General features: G+C 45.4%; 1 long non-coding RNA gene across 1 annotated transcript in view; it reads right to left on the bottom strand.

The window, feature by feature from the left end:
• Nucleotides 1–430: 430 nt before the first annotated feature.
• LOC134911093 (uncharacterized) overlaps nt 431–19,889 on the bottom strand; it is a 56,336-nt gene continuing 36,877 nt past the window's right edge. Inside the window, exon 2 of the long non-coding RNA XR_010176315.1 lies at nt 431–1,293. This is a non-coding gene — a long non-coding RNA (uncharacterized LOC134911093). The remainder of the gene's footprint in view (nt 1,294–19,889) is intronic.

The raw sequence follows: 19,889 nt of genomic DNA on the forward strand, positions 1-19,889 counted from the left end.
CCCTGAAAATAAAAAACCTAACAAAATTATTTTTCCACAGAAAACTCAGGAGAGCTCTCTGCAGTGCACCCTTCTCCTCTGGGCACAGAATCTAACTGAGGTCTGGAGGAGGGGCATAGAGGGAGGAGCCAGTGCACACCCATACTAAAAGTTCTTTATAGGTGCCCATGTCTCCTGCGGAGCCCGTCTATACCCCATGGTCCTTACGGAGTCCCCAGCATCCTCTAGGACGTAAGAGAAAAACTGCTAGCGAGCGATCAACTCGGAATGACCACCTAGGTTTTGCCCATTAGAGAAAGATTTTGCTTTTGCGACCAGGTCTGAATCAGGCCCTATATCCACCCAAGCTTTGGGCCTCCTAATTCCCAGGACAGTCATTCACCTGCTGGAAGGGGAACACTTTACAGTAAGTAAATAAAAGAACTCGCTGTTATGATTTGATATTCAAACTGTATTAATGCAAAAAAACGAGCAATAAAATGTATAAAACAGTTAATATTATTTAACATGTAACAATAAACATACAGTATAACATTCACATATTACTTAACAATATTAAAACTTTATAGATTATAACATGTCAACCAAGTTATCTAGATTTTCCAAACTGAATGAGTCGGGTTGCCCTCAGATGCCCTCTTAACTGGTGTTGGGCAGAGCGGGAATTGGCGGCACATTTCTATCGCCGCGTCCATAGGCGGGTGTGGATGTTCTGCGGAAAGTAGACGTGTTCAGAGATGGCCGGGCATACTTATCTTGCATTGGTGCTTGATAGGGCATCTGGGGTGGCAGATAATAGTAGCTCTGCGACCTATGGAAGCTCTCGGACTGCGGCCTATAGAAGCTCTCGGACTGCGGCCTATGGAAGCTCTCGGACTGCGGCCTATGGAAGCTCTCAGACTGCGGCCTATGGAAGCTCTCGGACTGCGGCCTATGACAAACCCCGGAGAAGAAAAAGGCCAGGTCATCGACTTCTCCTGACCTGGCCCTATGCAACACCTCGTTTATAAGCTTCTCTGCCTTGTAGCGATGTTTCTCATCCACGCATCTCAGTTTTGCCGCCCAGCTCAGACCTATGGCATCGCATTCATCCACCGGAGTATTTAACATTCTGCCGGCTGGACCCAGTAGTGCTTGTGTGTTTGGATCATCGTTGCTTCCTCCTCCTCCCTGGCCTGGCCTTTCCTTGGACCTCTTATGTGCGGTTTGGGGAAGCACCTTCTGATGTAGTTGGGTCACGGTAGGGATAACCGCTCCGTATGATGACGGTGATGTAGTCTCAACATATGATAGCTAGAAGTACAACGTAAAAATTTTATGGAAGTTGTGAAAATTCATGTTAAATTCCTTTTAATTTATTCTACGCAATACCCTTCAACACACACAAGGGATGGCAAGCTACAGATGTGTCCTCATTCTCCTCTTATTTTTGCAGCAAATGGCGCAAGACGCTCGGGGCAACTTAAAACGCTCCACCACGGGTAGCGATACCTACTTTTTACTGAATTTTCAGCCTATTCGCACAAAGCCGCTGCCAGCGTACCAGATGCACCAGGTTACATCTTTCGTTGCAAAGGGATTGGTATAACGTCGCAGTTTAAGCATAACAATAGGTGGCGCGAGGTGTAGCGCGAGGAGTGGAGCGAGGCATAGCGCGAGTCAGAAGTATCAGAACTCTATCTTTTCCCTTTTAAACCAGATTAGAAAAATGAGTCGCACAGTAAATCACATGACAGCGCCATTAGTTGGCTTATCCTTCCATTGTACATTTGTGCCACTGGCGCATATTCTGAGAAAAAAAAGTCTCAGATGGGACGCTTGGCGTAAAGGGGAAGTGGCATGTCAATTAGGTTATTTGGCGTAATTTGAGTATAGACGTACAGATGTGTCCTCATGTATCTTTACCAGCAGCGTGGAAAACATGCGCACGCATCTTGGCATGCGAATAGCCGCACATGCCCACGACACAGTACGCCACGCTGTGGCACCGTTCGCACCATGCAATCCTATGGGATCACGGACCAGCGAGCATGCACTTACTCATGGCATGCATGCCATGCCGCAGCAGAAGCGAATATAGAAGAGGACACAACTGCATGTGGACACATCTGTATTGCACGTTGTTTCGAGGAAAAGTAGAATTTATCGTGGTAGAAACCAAGCTTTTGGGGGGAATGTAATAGGGTGTGAGAGTCCTGTTTTTTTTAAAAGTGGCAATCATTTACATGGCAAACTCAACCTGGTTTTGCCACGTAAGTGATTGCCACTTTAAAAAAAAAAGGAGAACTCTCACAAAATATATGTAACTGAGATCTCTGCATTTCTATTACTATGTAGCATGAAAATGTTCCTTTACAGTGTGCTGAGGGAATGTTATGTTTTTGCTTTTTCTTGCCTCGATTAAACCCTCCCTTACAAACACCTGTGATGGACCAATAAATGGATTATGAGCAAATACCATTCTGTGCATCTAATTTGGTTACAGGTAAGTTTTTAGTGTACTGGGGGGATACCAGGGGGAGGGGGAAGCACCCCTCCCCCCTCTCTGTCTGCTGTGTGTCTGTGACTCCTCCTCCTTTCCAGCACCTGATATAATTATCTCCAGGAATGATTGAGCAACTGCCACTGTTTGTCTGCATGTGTGAGAAAGGTATTGAATGGGAGCAGTATTTGGAAGGCATGCTGTTCCTTGTAGTGCTAATGGGAGATCCTGGGGTGGCTCCCGGGTAAGTTAGCTCTCTGTCTGGATGTGTTTTAGTAATAGCCTTTATCATGAGGCCTACTGTGACAAATCACATGGCCCTATGTGGGCACTGCCATTATGTAGTGTTAGGACTGCTGATATTGAAGAGGCCTTGGTGCGGCTCAGCAGATAAACATGTCTTTGCAAACGCATGCACCCAATTTCTCTGAAATTCTATTAACAGATAGGTTCAGATAAGGTTACAGGTACTCTTTTAGTGTGCTGGTGGGATACCAGGGGAGGAAAAAGCACCCACCCTCTCTGTCTGCTGTTTGTCTGTGACCCCTTCCCTTTCTAACACCTGATATATAATTATCTCCAGGAATGATAGAGCAACTGCCACTGTTTGTCTTCATCTAAGTTGTTTACAAGTTATATGTCATTAATAAAACGTGGGGCTTGTATTTCCCCACGTCTTGAATTACACTCTGTACTACATATGACTCATGCCTGTGCCAATGCAAAATAAAGAATTATTTTTTACGTACAATTGCGTACTGTTGGGGGTTGGTATATGTTGAATTTCATTATTGTGCCCCAGTGAGTTTTCTACACAATGATTCTGGGGGTCATCAAGGTGCATGTTCAATAGACAAGGGGTCACTGATGTTTTGTTACAGGGGAATAAAATAGGATTTTAATTACCTGCCGGTAGATCCCTTTCTCGTAGTCCGTAGGGGATACTGGGAATCCATTTAGTTTCATGGGGTATAGACGGGTCCACTAGGAGCCATGGGCACTATAGAAGTTTGAATGTGTGTGCTGGCTCCTCCCTCTATGCCCCTCCTACCAGACTCAGTCTAGGAAACTGTGCCCGAGGAGACGGACATACTTTGCGAGAAGAATAGATAAGCAAAGTGGTGAGATTCCGAACCAGCACACACAAAACAAGAGGAAAGCTATGCTAACCAAACTTGCAAACAGGGACAGGCAACAGCTGAACCAAACAACAATACTTAACCAAGTAACAGTGCAGGAAGACGAAGCACCGGCCGGGCGCCCAGCATCCTCTATGGACTACGAGAAAAGGATTTACCGGTAAGTAATTAAAATCCTATTTTCTCTTACGTCCTAGGGGATACTGGGAATCCACTTAGTACCATGAGGAAGTACCAAAGCTCCCAAACAGGGTGGGAGAGTGCTGAGGTTCCTGCAGAACTGATTGATCAAACTGAAGATCCTCAGAGGCCAAAGTATCAAACTTGTAGAACATAGCAAACGTGTTTGAACCGACCAAGTAGCTGCTCGGAAGAGCAGTAAAACCGAGACACCCCTGGCAGCCACCCAAAGAGGAACCCACCGACCTAGTAGAGTTGGCTTGAACAGATTTCGGAATCGGCAAACCTGCCGAGGAATAAGCATGCTGGATAGTGAGCCTGATTCAGCGTGCAATGGACTGCTTCAAAGCAGGACACCCAATTTTATTGGGATCATAAAGAACGAACAGCGAGTCCGATTTCCTGTGGCGAGCAGTTCTCTTCAAAGCCCTTACGACATCCAAAGACTTTGAAGTAGCAGAGGCGTCCGTAACAGCCGGACCCACAATAGGTTGGTTGATGTGAAACGTGGACACCACCTTAGGAAGAAATTGCCGACGAGTCCTGAGTTTAGCTCTGTCCTCATGAAAAATGAAGTAGGGCTCTTATGAGACAACGCCCCCAGCTCCGACAGATGTCTTGCTGAAGCCAAGGCCAACGGTGTGACGGTCTTCCGCGTAAGGTACTTTACGTCTACCTTCTGCAACGGTTCAAACCAGTCCGATTGAAGGAACTGCAGTACCAAATTGAGATCCGAAGGTGCCGTGGGAGGCACAAAGGGAGTTTGTAAGTGCAGAACACCTTTCAAGAACGTCTGGACCTCAGTGAGAGAAGCCAATTGTTTCTGAAAGAAAATAGACAAGGCCGAAATCGGAACTTTAATGGAGCCTAGGTGTAGGCCCACATCCACTCACGACTGCAGAAAAAGCAGGAAACATCCCAGATTAAATTCCACCGCAGAATATTGTCTGCTCACACACCAAGAGACATATTTCTTCCAGATACAATGGTAATGTTTAGACGTTACCCCCTTTCTGGCTTGGATCATAGTCGGGGTGACCTTGTCAGGAATCCCTCTCCTGGCTAGAATCAACCGTTCAACTTCCATGCCGTTAAACGTAGCCGTGGTAAGTCTTGATAGACGAACGGACCCTGCTGCAGAAGGTCCCCTCGAAGAGGCAGAGGTCACGGATCTGCGATCGGCATCTTGAGAAGATCTGCATACCAGGCCCTTCGTGGCCAGTCCGGAGCAATGAGGATTGCTTGAACTTTTTCCCTTTTTATTCTTATTAGAATTCTTGGGATCATAGGAATGGGAGGAAACAAGTACACCAGCTGGTAAACCCACGGAGTTGTCACGGCGTCTACCGATACAGCCTATGGGTCCCTCGACCTGGAACAGTACTGCTTGAGCTTCTTGTTGAGTCGACAGGCCATCATGTTGATTTGTGGATACTTCCACCGACGTGTTAACCACCGGAACACCTCCAGGTGGAGGCCCCATTCTCCCGGGAGCAGAGGAGATCGCTGGGCGGGAGGGGGCTGGCCGGCAGCGTTTAGCCTCCATTTAGTGGGCGCGGTCCGGGCAACGCAGGCGTGCCCGGACCATTGGGGAGGCGGGCCACGGCGGCTGCGTGACGTCACACACAGCCGCTGCGACCCATGCTGCGACGTTTAGCTCCCTACCAGCGTGCAGGAGCTGCGCTGGCTGGGAGCTACTCCTAAAGTACAAAAGCATCGCCGCTGTGCAATGCTTTTGTACTTCTGCGTCGGGGTAGGGCCTGACATGCGGGGCGGGATAGCCCTGTGCTGGGTGTCCCCCCGCATGTCAGCGTGCCTAATTGTAGCTGTGCTAAATTGTGCGTCTGTGTTTAGCAGAATCCAAGTCTGAATCCCGAATCTCCGATCCTCGACTAGGTGAGAAGTCTGTAGCCACCACAGGAGGGAGATCCTGACTTTTGGTGACAGACGAATCCTCTGGTGCATGTGAAGATCCAAACCACTTGTCCAACAGATCCAGCTGGAAGGGTCTCACATGAGACCTTCCGTAGTGAATTGCTTCGTAAAAAGCCACAATTTTCCCCAGAAGGCGTATGCAGAGATGCACAGAGATTCGGATCGGCTTCAAGACGGCCCAAACTATCCACTGGATTACCACTGCCTTTTCCAAGGGAAGGAATACTTTCTGAGACTCTGTGTCCAGTATCATCCCCAGGAACTGAAGCCTCTGCATTGGTTCTAGGTGAGATTTTGGTAGGTTCAGAATCCACCCGTGATCCAGGAGTAGTCTGGTTGAGAGGGCAATGTTCTCTAACAGCTTTTCCCTGGATGGTGCCTTTATCAGAAAATCGTCCAGGTACGGAACTATGTTCACTCCCTGTTTGCGGAACAACATTATCATCTCTGCCATCACTTTGGTGAACACCCTTGGTGCCGTGGAGAGACCAAATGGCAGGGCCTGAAACCGGTAGTGACAGTCCTGCAGCACAAACCGTAGATAAGCCTGATGAGGAGGCCAGATCGGAATATGAAGGTACGCATCCTTGACATCCAGAGACGCTAGGAATTCCCCCTCCTCCTGATATTACCGCTGTCAACAACTCCATCTTGAATTTGAACACTCGTAAGTATGAATTCAATGACTTGAGGTTCAAAATTGGTCTTACTGAACCATCCGGTTTCTGTACTACAAACAAGCTGGAATAGTATCCCTTATTTTGTAGATGAGGTGGAACTGGAACAATTACCTGGGTCTGTAACAGTTTTTGAATTACTCTCGCTTCTTGTGAAACTTGTAAGCCTGATTTGAAGAATCTGTGAGGTGAGAGATCCTGGAACTCCAGCCTGTAGCCCTGGGATATAAGGTCTATGACCCAGGGATCCTGGCAAGATCGTGTCCAGATGTGACTAAAGAATTGTACCTGGGCTCCCACCTGCCTGTCTCCCAGGCATCGCGGCACACCGTCATGCGTAAGGCTTTGAAAAGACAGAGCCGGAGTTCTGTTCCTGAGAACCAGCAGGTGCTGGTTTGTGTGGTTTACCTCTAGCACCTCTGGCAGCGGTAGAAGAACCTCTGGCCTTGCCCCTATACTTGGTGGTCCGAAAGGACTGTAGATTAGTTCCTGAGTAGACCTTCCTAGCTGGTGGAGCTGCAGAAAGAAGGTATGTGGACTTACACGCGGTAGCTCGGGGAGATCCATTTGTCGTGTTCATCTCCAAATAAGGCCTCTCCTGTGAAAGGTAGGCCTTCCACTCCTTTCCTGGAGTCCGCGTCAGCAGTCCACTGACATAACCATAATGCTCTGCGTGCCGACACTGCCATAGCTGTAGTGCGTGCATTAAGCAAATCTATTTCTTTTATGGCTTCCACCATAAAGTTTGCAGAGTCTTGTATATGTTGCAGGAGCAATTTCCTCTTGAAGTAAGGTGTCTAACCCCTCCATTAAATTACCTGACCATATAGCAATGGCTCTTGTAATCCACCCACATGCTATAGTGGGTCTCTGGGCCACCCCGGCAGCAGTATACAAAGATTTGAGTGTAATCTCAATCTTGCGATCAGCCGCATCTTTTAGAGAGGCTGCACCAGGGACAGGCAATACAATTTTATGTGAGAGCCTGGAAACTGACTCATCCACTATCGGTGGATTTTCCCATTTTTTCCTATCCTCGGGAGGAAAAGGAAAAGATGATAACAACCGCCTAGGAATTTGAAATTTTTTATCTGGATTAACCCACGGTTCTTCAAACAGGGTATTTAGTTCATTTGACACAGGAAAAGTGGCTAAGGATTTTTTCTTAATAGTAAAGTGAGATTCTTCACTCTCCTCCAACACCTTAATAGAGATATTTAGAATCTCTCTCTAATAGCCTCTATGAGAGCCTCTACTCCTTGTGACCGAGTACCCTCCCCTACCTCTGTGTCCACCTCACCTTCCTCCATTTCTGACCATTCATTATCAGTCAGAATGCAGGATATGGGCCAAAGTACCTTTTTGTGGACAAATGGTAGAGGACTGAGACACTGGTATGGGTACTGAGTCCTTTTTCAGAAACTTAAGTATTGCGTCTCTTTCTCATTACGAGATAATTTTTGTAGAAATGTTGGAAATCATTCCCCTAATGAAGTCCAGCCATGCTGGTTCTGCCCCACTAGCCTGGGAAGGGATACTACACTGAGTACACACTAGTGAACACCCTGGAGAAGAGGAACACTGTGCCTTACATGAAACACACTCTTTGCCTGACATACTGTAGTAGTGACAGCACACACACAGGAAAAGGTTAAAAATAAGAATTTACTTACCGATAATTCTATTTCTCATAGTCCGTAGTGGATGCTGGGGACTCCGTAAGGACCATGGGGAATAGCGGCTCCGCAGGAGACTGGGCACATCTAAAGAAAGCTTTAGGACTAACTGGTGTGCACTGGCTCCTCCCCCTATGACCCTCCTCCAAACCTCAGTTAGGATACTGTGCCCGGACGAGCGTACACAATAAGGAAGGATTTTGAATCCCGGGTAAGACTCATACCAGCCACACCAATCACACCGTATAACCTGTGATCTGAACCCAGTTAACAGTGTGATAACAGAGGAGCCTCTGAAAGATGGCTCACAACAATAATAACCCGATTTTTGTAACAATAACTATGTACAAGTATTGCAGACAATCCGCACCTGGGATGGGCGCCCAGCATCCACTACGGACTATGAGAAATAGAATTATCGGTAAGTAAATTCTTATTTTCTCTAACGTCCTAAGTGTATGCTGGGGACTCCGTAAGGACCATGGGGATTATACCAAAGCTCCCAAACGGGCGGGAGAGTGCGGATGACTCTGCAGCACCAAATGAGAGAACTCCAGGTCCTCCTCAGCCAGGATATTAAATTTTGTAGAATTTTACAAACGTATTCGCTCCTGACCAAGTAGCTGCTCGGCAAAGTTGTAAAGCCGAGACCCCTCGGGCAGCCGCCCAAGATGAGCCCACCTACCTTGTGGAGTGGGCATTTACAGATTTTTGGTTGTGGCAGGCCTGCCACAGAATGTGCAAGCTGAATTGTACTACAAATCCAACGAGCAATAGTCTGCTTAGAAGCAGGAGCACCCAGCTTGTTGGGTGCATACAGGATAAACAGCGAGTCAGATTTTCTGACTCCAGCCGTCCTGGAAACATATATTTTCAGGGCACTGACAACGTCTAGCAACTTGGAGGCCTCCAAGTCCCTAGTAGCCGCAGGCACCACCAATAGGTTGGTTCAGGTGAGACGCTGAAACCACCTTGGGGAGAAACTGAGGACGAGTCCTCAATTCCGCCCTGTCCGAATGGAAAATCAGATAAGGGCTTTTTCAGGATAAAGCCGCCAATTCTGACACGCGCCTGGCCCAGGCCAGGGCCAACAGCATGACCACTTTCCATGTGAGATATTTTAACTCCACAGATTTAAGTGGTTCAAACCAATGTGACTTTTGGAACCCAAAACTACATTGAGATCCCAAAGTGCCAATGGAGGCACAAAAGGAGGCTGTATATGCAGTACCCCTTTTACAAACGTCTGAACTTCAGGGACTGAAGCTAGTTCTTTTTGGAAGAAAATTGACAGGGCCGCAAATTTGAACCTTAATGGACCCCAATTTTAGGCCCATAGACACTCCTGTTTGCAGGAAATGTAGGAATCGACCCAGCTGAATTTCCTCCGTCGGGCCTTACTGGCCTCGCACCACGCAACATATTTTCGCCAATTGCGGTGATAATGTTTTTGCGGTTACATCCTTCCTGGCTTTGATCAGGATAGGGATGACTTCATCCGGAAAGCCTTTTTTCCTTCAGGATCCGGCGTTCAACCGCCATGCCGTCAAACGCAGCCGCGGTAAGTCTTGGAACAGACAGGGTCCTTGCTGGAGCAGGTCCCTTCTTAGAGGTAGAGGCCACAGATCCTCCGTGAGCATCTCTTGAAGTTCCGGTTACCAAGTCCTTCTTGGCCAATCCGGAGCCACGAATATAGTGCTTTCTCCTCTCCATCTTATCAATCTCAGTACCTTGGGTATGAGAAGCAGAGGAGGGAACACATACACTGACTGGTACACCCACGGTGTTACCAGAGCGTCTACAACTATTGCCTGAGGGTCTCTTGACCTGGTGCAATACCTGTCGAGTTTTTTAATCATGTGGACGACTTCTGGGTGAAGTCCCCACTCTCCCGGGTGGAGGTCGTGCTGAGGAAGTCTGCTTCCCAGTTGTCCACTCCCGGAATGAATACTGTTGACAGTGCTATCACATGATTTTCCGCCCAGCGAAGAATCCCTGCAGCTTCTGCCATTGCCCTCCTGCTTCTTGTGCCACCCTGTCTGTTTACGTGGGTGACTGCCATGATGTTGTCCGACTGGATCAACACCGGCTGACCTTGAAGCAGAGGTCTTGCTAAGCTTAGAGCATTGTAATTGGCCCTTAGCTTCAGGATATTTATGTGAAGTGATGTATCCAGGCTTGACCCTAAGCCCTGGATATTCCTTCCCTGTGTGACTGCTCCCCAGCCTCGCAGGCTGGCATCCGTGGTCACCAGGACCCATTCCTGAATGCCGAATCTGCGGCCCTCTAGAAGATGAGCACTCTGCAACCACCACATGATGGATACCCTTGTCCTTGGTGACAGGGTTATCCGCTGATGCATCTGAAAATGTGACCCGGACCATTTGTCCAGTAGGTTCCACTGGAAAGTTCTTGCGTGGAATCTAACGAATGGGATTGCTTCGTAGGAAGCCACCATTTTTACCCAGAACCCTTGTGCATTGATGCACTGAGACTTGGTTCGGTTTTAGGAGGTTCCTGACTAGCTCGGATAACTCCCTGGTTTTCTCTTCCGGGAGAAACACCTTTTTTCTGGACTGTGTCCAGGAACATTCCTAGGAAACAGAAGACAAGTCGTCGGAACCAGCTGCGATTTTGGAATATTGAGAATCCAATCGTGCTGCCGCAACACTACCTGAGATAGTGCTACACCGACTTCCAACTGTTCCCTGGATCTTACCCTTATCAGGGAATCGTCCAAGTAAGGGATAACTAAAATTCCCTTCCTTCGAAGGGATATCATTTCGGCCATTACCTTGGTAAAGACCCGGGGTGCCGTGGACCATCCCTACGGCAGCGTCTGAACTGATAGTGACAGTTCTGTACCATAACCTGAGGTACCCTTGGTGAGAAGGGTAAACTTTGACATGAAGGTAAGCATCCTTGATGTCCCAAGACATCATGTAGTCCCCTTCTTCCAGGTTCGCAATCACTGCTCTGAGTGACTCAATCTTGAATTTGAACCTCTGTATGTAAGTGTTCAAAGATTTTAGATTTTAGATTTAGAATCGGTTTCACCGGGCCGTCTGGCTTCGGTACCACAATAGTGTGGAATAATACCCCGTTCCCTGTTGCAGGAGGGGTACCTTGATTATCACCTGCTGGGTGAATGGCTTCCAAAATTGCCTCCCTGTCAGAGGGAGACGTCGGTAAAGCCGACTTTTGGAAACGGCGAGGGGGAGACGTCTCGAATTTCAATATGTACCCTTGAGATATTACCTGAAGGATCCAGGGGTCTACTTGCGAGTGAGCCCACTGCGCACTGAAATTCATTGAGAACGGGCCCCCACCGTGCCTGAGTTTGTAAGGCCCTAGCGTCATACTCAGGGCTTTTGCAGAGGCGGGAAGGGATTTCTGTTCCTGGGAACTGGGTAATCTCTTCAGCCTTTTTCCTCTCCCTCTGTCACGAGCAGAAAAGAGGAACCTTTTGTCCGCTTGCCAACAAAGGACTGCGCCTGATAATACGGCGTCTTATTTTGAGAGGCGACCTGGGGTACAAACGTGGATTTTCCAGTTGTTGCCGTGGCCACCAGGTCTAAAAGACCGACCCCAAATGTCCCCTTTTAAAGGCAATACTTCCAAATGCCGTTTGGAATCCGCATCACCTGACCATTTTACTGGTAGAATTGGACAACGCACTTATACTTGATGCCAGTCGTCAAATATTCCGCTGTGCATCATGCATATATAGAAATGCATCTTTTAAATGCTCTATAGGCAATAATATACTATCCTTATCTAGGATATCAATATTTCCAGTCAGGGAATCCGACCATGTCAACCCAGCACTGCACCTCCAGGCTGAGGCGATTGCTGGTCGCAGTATAACACCAGTATGTGTGTGAATACATTTTTGGATACCCTCCTGCTTTTTATCAGCAGGATCCTTAAGGGCGGCCATCTCATGAGAAGGTAGAGCCCTTGTTTTTACAAGCGTGTGAGCGCCTTATCCCCCCTAGGGGGTGTTTCCCAACGCACCCTAACCTCTGGCGGGAAAGGGTATACAGCCAATACTTTTTAAGAAATTATCAATTGTTATCGGGGGGAAACCCACTGACAATACTAAATACTTTGTCGTATAAACAACCCTTTATGAAGTCTAAGAACACTGTACGCTGTTTACTTAAGAAGTACCGTACGGGTACGCTGGTTGCGTAACGATCGCTCAGCCGTAGGCGAGACGCTCAAGCGTCACGTTCGCTCACGGCCCAGCGATCACAGGACAGCACGTTAAATGGCTTTTGACTAACGTAATGATTCGCTATGGCGTAGCAGACGCTCGAGACCACGAGGAGATCACCAGCGGCGCAGACGCTCACAACGCTATACCTTTATGTCTAAACCTTTTAACAATGAAATACACAGAATACCTTAATGTGAATACAGGGTGTAAGTGCAACCTTGTGTAACCTGACTAACTACAAAGCTGCTTGTGCGTCACCGACGCTCAAGTGAACACTTAACACTATAGGAAATACACAGATACTGGTTTAGGGTCCAAAGCCTATTAACTGTATTATATCTAATATACTTGTAAAAGAGAATCACCGTACAAATGATACACTACAATATAACAGAGACTACCTAACCAGATAACTACACAAGAAATACAATACAATACAATTACTATTTATGGGAAAATGGAAGGGGAAGAGAAGAAGAGAGAGATAGAGAGAAATGGCTCATGATAACATTAAATAAGAGACAACATGGTTGCAGATAAAACTACACATGTGAGAGACAATCGCTGCGCAGTTAGTCAATGCTGAATACAGCATGGGATGGAAGCTAGACTCCATTTTGAGAAACCTCCACTTGATTCCAAAGACCACACCACATGGCTGAAAGGGGGAGGGGAAGACATCCAGCAGCAGCCATTTTAGATTTGCAGGTCCAAACACATGGCACTTTATTCCAAAATGTCCAAGCCTCAAAACAATGCATATGTTCTGATTTTACAATTCCAAACCATCTAAATCACCTTTCACAATGTAATCCAACTTCCTAGAACCATCTCATAATTTCACATCCCAAACAACTTCAGTATCTCAATAACCAGAGCATATTCATCACAAGACCAGATCACAATGTAATTAACACAAACGTAACTGCATGGTGGTATTTATGATTAACAGGATATATATTATAACTAACCAGCACAATCTATTTTAAATCTCCATAGGCAAACAAATACCACAAATACTATGCTACAGATTGTATACTGTTCCAATTCATCACGGACTTCACAGAGTATCCACAAACACCCAACAATCACACAACCAAGTTACAATATCCTATTTAAACCAGAAAGCAATCTGTCTGTTTCCTTATCTAGCCATGTGAGGTTCAATACTTAGCCTTTAGTTTGGAGGATGTCCTGGGGATTCAGCCGCCATGCTGCTTGGTGCCAGGTAGCTGTGTGTGTGTCTGTGAGTGTAGCTACATTACATCTGTTCTCTGAGGCCACACCTGACCACTACCTTCCTGTTTGACCAGTACCTGGGGGAGGGGTCTTTCTTTCTCCTTTGTACTGAGTCACCATTCTCTTTGTATATGCTAATCAGGTTCAGCCCTGAAAACTTAGTAAAAGGTTGTCTTGAGCATCCATTGTTCTAACAATATGATCTTAGCTTTTATACATATAATCATATCTATCCGCTGCAATGTCCCACAACTTCACAACAGACCTCAAACTAACCCACACCTCATTCTGCTTGCTTCAATACCAAACATGATGTGTTTATCTGGTTCGGTTCGAATGATACACATCCATGACATTAATTCATTAGCCAATTCTAAATCTCCATGATGTCTGGTGCTGTTCATTATTATAACCATGTACTGTATGAAACAAGTGCCGAATCCATCTCAGTGCCATGTCCGAGCAAATGCGTGTGTTTCCATATATTGCTGTGCTCGCTGCGCATATTTGCAAGTATAGCGACTTATATGTGTGCAGTTTATATGGTCTCTCTATGTAATATTTTTGACTTTGACAGTCCACCCTTTGGCAGTCACCAATAACTGCCACTTCCTAAAACATTTCAAAAAGAGAAAAATATATGTCAGGGGTTAATACATTTCCATGGTTGGGTAAGGGAGGAGAGAGGAGAAGGTGTGAAGAGGGTATGACCTAGTGAGATAGCAGAAGCATGTGTGTATGAATCCATGTTTGGGGGGGTCATGTATCATCGTGCCGTACGTGTTGTACATCAAGCTTCGAGGTATTGCGAAGTATACATTTGAATTCCTTCTTATCCCGTACTAAGGGTCTGTGGATGGGCTGTCAAACTTTACCGAGCTCATTTCGGCTGTGGTTGTAACAAAATGGGGGAGCACATTTTAGTTGATGATACATGAATGGGGGAGGTATGTGGTTGCTGATATCTGTGCCTGTATTCCCTATCGACTATGTGTGTCATTACCTGAGGGTTGTAGAGATGAAGATAAAGAACACTTATGGAAAATGCAATGATATTCTATGTCAGGGAAATGTACATCTGTTGTTGAAGTTTTGTTCGGTATCTGTTGAGAGTCGTCTTCTTTGCGCTGTATTGCTCTTTGGGCATGAGCAAATAGCTTTGTCAGTGCCATCAGATTTACAAAAAATGTTGGGCTAGCGTGAGTTTAAAATACTAGGGAAACTGGGGATCCATGGCAAAGTTCATCAAGTGTCCATATCATAGGTCGTCAAAACTTCATCTTTGGTTCTTGTCTGTTGTCTGTATAGCGTCTCATCAACTTCCTCGTCCAAGGGGGTCTTTGTATCTTGGAGAAAAACAGAAAAACAGGTGAAAGAAACGGACCGTATAATCGCATTTTCATCACATCATGGTTTCTATCATTGAGTCATATACCAAATCCAGGTTAATTACAGTTTCCTCACTCCTTAGACTCATTACCTCAGGTAGTACTTTTCCAATACAACACAATCCTTCAGAGTTTGGGGCAAGCCGCTCATACGCCTTTCTCCCGCATATGAAATATGCATCATCGGGGAGAACATATGGGACGGAATATGTCATTACCATGTTACACATTTTCCGTGTGAACTCTCCTAACCCTAATTCTCCCATCTGTTTAGTACACGTATCAGTTTGTACGATATGTGCACAGTATCCTGGTGATACTTCTCCAACTCTCGTAATCCTATTTCCTAAGGTATACCTATACCGGAAAGATTTTCCTCTACTGGCTATGTGGCGTACAAGCTCTGTATCTGTAGGCATTCTATCTGCTCTATGCGAAAAGGTCATGGTTTGGTTGCTCCATGACACTTCCCAATTTCCCGGCTTTCGGGGATTGGAGATGTTAAAACATAATAGGGACCTATCCACATGGTATTGGTGGAGCTTCAAACTAGGAGGGCTGGAGATATTAAACCTCCTGTCCACCGGTCTCCCACCCTTTAGCTCAAGTACCTCCCCTACCGTTAAAGGAAATGGTACTAGCCCTGATTTACTATGACCCTGAGGTACTTGAGAGCATACCCAACAATCTGTTTTATTTAACACACTACCCACTAAGGAGTGATAGTCACTCAATGGATGCCGGTCCATATGGACATTAAAACTGGACTGGCATTTCTTTATGCATCCATCCTCCACCAGACCGTCACAGAGCCTACAGATACAATTTTCTTTTTGAACTAACAATCCTTCACAATTGTTTACAAATAACATGGTTGTTAGATCGTGCCCGGTACTCGCCTTTGCTTGGTGATTGGGTTGCTATTGGAAATTTACACCTCCGTCTCAGTCATCAGGACCTTTCTGGATCCTTTCTCGACCTCGCTGGTACTCTCACCGAAACAGACTGCTCTGGTCAACATCATGGTCAACAGGAAAATCCATATCACAGTCTCTTGGGGCAAGTCCATCTTACAGGAGGAGAAAAGAAGAAATTTGTAAAGGGGGTATAAGAAAACAGTTTGAGGGGGAGAGAACTTGTTACGATAATAAGTTCTCTCGTCTTGTTGTTCTTCTTGTTCTGCTGTCCTCTCAAAGGTGCTGTCTCTCAGTCTTCCAAACGAACATTCTGGTGATGCAATATTCCATCCTAACCGGCGATCTTTCTGTAAGGAGAAAAAAAATCTGGCATTACCATTGGTCCAACTGAGGGGTGACATACCATCTTTAAACCATGAAAACATGAGTGAGAAGAGAGAGAAAACACAAAAAAAAAAACAAAAGAGATAGAGAACAATTCATGTGCATATATACATTACATAACTCGACAATAACCATCAATAAGAGAAGAGAAACAAAGCATTTTTAAAACATTGTCAACATTAAGAAAACATTGTTAGCATTAGAAAAACATTGTCAGACTTATTAGGCTGTCATATCTATGTGTCTACTGGTCTCCTTGAGCAGTCCCTCCCCACCAGCACCTGCATTACTCCACTGTCTGTATCTGGCCAGAAATACATTGTGGCGGAGGTCATGCTGGGGTTTGGTAGACTTCTGCAAGGACCAAGTGGATATGCAATGTGTGAATTCTTACCGCTACTAGTCAGAGATGGGGATAGAGAGAGAGAGAAAAAAAAACATTTTTCACAAATACATTCACAACTTTTCACCTGGTCATTCCTGTGTCTTTCAGTGAATGACCTCCCAATTTATTAACCGTTACCTCAGGCTTACCATCAGTCCTAAGGATCACCTTTCCTGACTATATATTATGGGTGTGGCCCAAAATTCTTCCTATATGATCCCTGATTATAATTTGGTGTGTCATAACTTTTGCTCATTTTCATGTCTAGGGGGTCTGATTTTATGTGGGCTGTTGCAGTTACTGGCATAATGCCCTTCTCTTTTGCACAGATCACAAATCCTTAAGTTCCTCCATGTGCCAATGGCCTGGGGTTTTGGTTGATTTGATGCCTCCTCAAACGCTTGGATGCTCATCACCATCAACCGCTTTCCCTGTACCTACCTGATTCCTTGGATACCATGATTATGTCGTTGTCTAGGGGGTTGGTATGCCTTCTGTGAATCTTTGATCATACAGTTAGATCTTTCCTAGGATCTGGGTAATCAGACATGATTGATCTCAATTCTGTCCGGGACCAGGGATGGCGCATTGCACTGTCCTTGACGGGAATGGTTCCCTGATCGTCAGTCTTCCCATTGGGGACTGTGATCACCCTGACAGGACTAAACTCAATCACATCACCTTGTTTTGGTCTTATAATATGGGGTACATTTGTTTGTGCGTGATATAAAACATTGTACGTACCTGTGGACACGACCTCACCTGACCCTCCGTTAGGGGGTTTGATTATTGCCTTTACCAATTTGGTCGCGTCCACCTGGATGTCTTGTAGGATGGCTTCTGGAAGAGGTGCCGACATCGTTCTGGGCTCACTTTCTTGTTGGTAATCCTGAGGGAAGTTTAACATGGGGTGCGACTTGCACAGGTTAACGTTTGTAATTTTTACACTTTCATTTTCATAAACATTATTACATTTAACACTTTCATTCTTAATACAGTTACTAAGTGCATTTTTATCGTACAACATTGTGCCATTTCTCTGCAACCATAATCCTCTTCAATGCCATGTCTCTCCTCTCAAGATGAAAGTTAGATATGTAAGTTACATTTCTTTGCATTTCACTTTCCTGTTGCCATAACTGCAAACAATCATCATGTTTAACTCGTTGTTTCCAGGATTTTATGAGACTGATCCTTTGCCTTAAATTATGCAACACCTCTAAGTCAAAACTACCTATCCCGGGAAATGGTGCCTTATCCCCCGCAGTCATTCGTGTCCATTCATCACAAAAGGTCTCAGTGTGGGGACCATATTTCCCCCACATTACTAACCGAGCAGACCCTCCCGGGCGAGCCCCCAATTGACAATACTAAATACTTTGTCGTATAAACAACCCTTTATGAAGTCTAAGAACACTGTACGCTGTTTACTTAAGAAGTACCGTACGGGTACGCTGGTTGCGTAACGATCGCTCAGCCGTAGGCGAGACGCTCAAGCGTCACGTTCGCTCACGGCCCAGCGATCACAGGACAGCACGTTAAATGGCTTTTGACTAACGTAATGATTCGCTATGGCGTAGCAGACGCTCGAGACCACGAGGAGATCACCAGCGGCGCAGACGCTCACAACGCTATACCTTTATGTCTAAACCTTTTAACAATGAAATACACAGAATACCTTAATGTGAATACAGGGTGTAAGTGCAACCTTGTGTAACCTGACTAACTACAAAGCTGCTTGTGCGTCACCGACGCTCAAGTGAACACTTAACACTATAGGAAATACACAGATACTGGTTTAGGGTCCAAAGCCTATTAACTGTATTATATCTAATATACTTGTAAAAGAGAATCACCGTACAAATGATACACTACAATATAACAGAGACTACCTAACCAGATAACTACACAAGAAATACAATACAATACAATTACTATTTATGGGAAAATGGAAGGGGAAGAGAAGAAGAGAGAGATAGAGAGAAATGGCTCATGATAACATTAAATAAGAGACAACATGGTTGCAGATAAAACTACACATGTGAGAGACAATCGCTGCGCAGTTAGTCAATGCTGAATACAGCATGGGATGGAAGCTAGACTCCATTTTGAGAAACCTCCACTTGATTCCAAAGACCACACCACATGGCTGAAAGGGGGAGGGGAAGACATCCAGCAGCAGCCATTTTAGATTTGCAGGTCCAAACACATGGCACTTTATTCCAAAATGTCCAAGCCTCAAAACAATGCATATGTTCTGATTTTACAATTCCAAACCATCTAAATCACCTTTCACAATGTAATCCAACTTCCTAGAACCATCTCATAATTTCACATCCCAAACAACTTCAGTATCTCAATAACCAGAGCATATTCATCACAAGACCAGATCACAATGTAATTAACACAAACGTAACTGCATGGTGGTATTTATGATTAACAGGATATATATTATAACTAACCAGCACAATCTATTTTAAATCTCCATAGGCAAACAAATACCACAAATACTATGCTACAGATTGTATACTGTTCCAATTCATCACGGACTTCACAGAGTATCCACAAACACCCAACAATCACACAACCAAGTTACAATATCCTATTTAAACCAGAAAGCAATCTGTCTGTTTCCTTATCTAGCCATGTGAGGTTCAATACTTAGCCTTTAGTTTGGAGGATGTCCTGGGGATTCAGCCGCCATGCTGCTTGGTGCCAGGTAGCTGTGTGTGTGTCTGTGAGTGTAGCTACATTACATCTGTTCTCTGAGGCCACACCTGACCACTACCTTCCTGTTTGACCAGTACCTGGGGGAGGGGTCTTTCTTTCTCCTTTGTACTGAGTCACCATTCTCTTTGTATATGCTAATCAGGTTCAGCCCTGAAAACTTAGTAAAAGGTTGTCTTGAGCATCCATTGTTCTAACAATATGATCTTAGCTTTTATACATATAATCATATCTATCCGCTGCAATGTCCCACAACTTCACAACAGGCCTCAAACTAACCCACACCTCATTCTGCTTGCTTCAATACCAAACATGATGTGTTTATCTGGTTCGGTTCGAATGATACACATCCATGACATTAATTCATTAGCCAATTCTAAATCTCCATGATGTCTGGTGCTGTTCATTATTATAACCATGTACTGTATGAAACAAGTGCCGAATCCATCTCAGTGCCATGTCCGAGCAAATGCGTGTGTTTCCATATATTGCTGTGCTCGCTGCGCATATTTGCAAGTATAGCGACTTATATGTGTGC

Source organism: Pseudophryne corroboree, chromosome 4, assembly GCF_028390025.1.
Source record: "Pseudophryne corroboree isolate aPseCor3 chromosome 4, aPseCor3.hap2, whole genome shotgun sequence".
Taxonomy (NCBI): Eukaryota; Metazoa; Chordata; class Amphibia; order Anura; family Myobatrachidae; genus Pseudophryne; species Pseudophryne corroboree.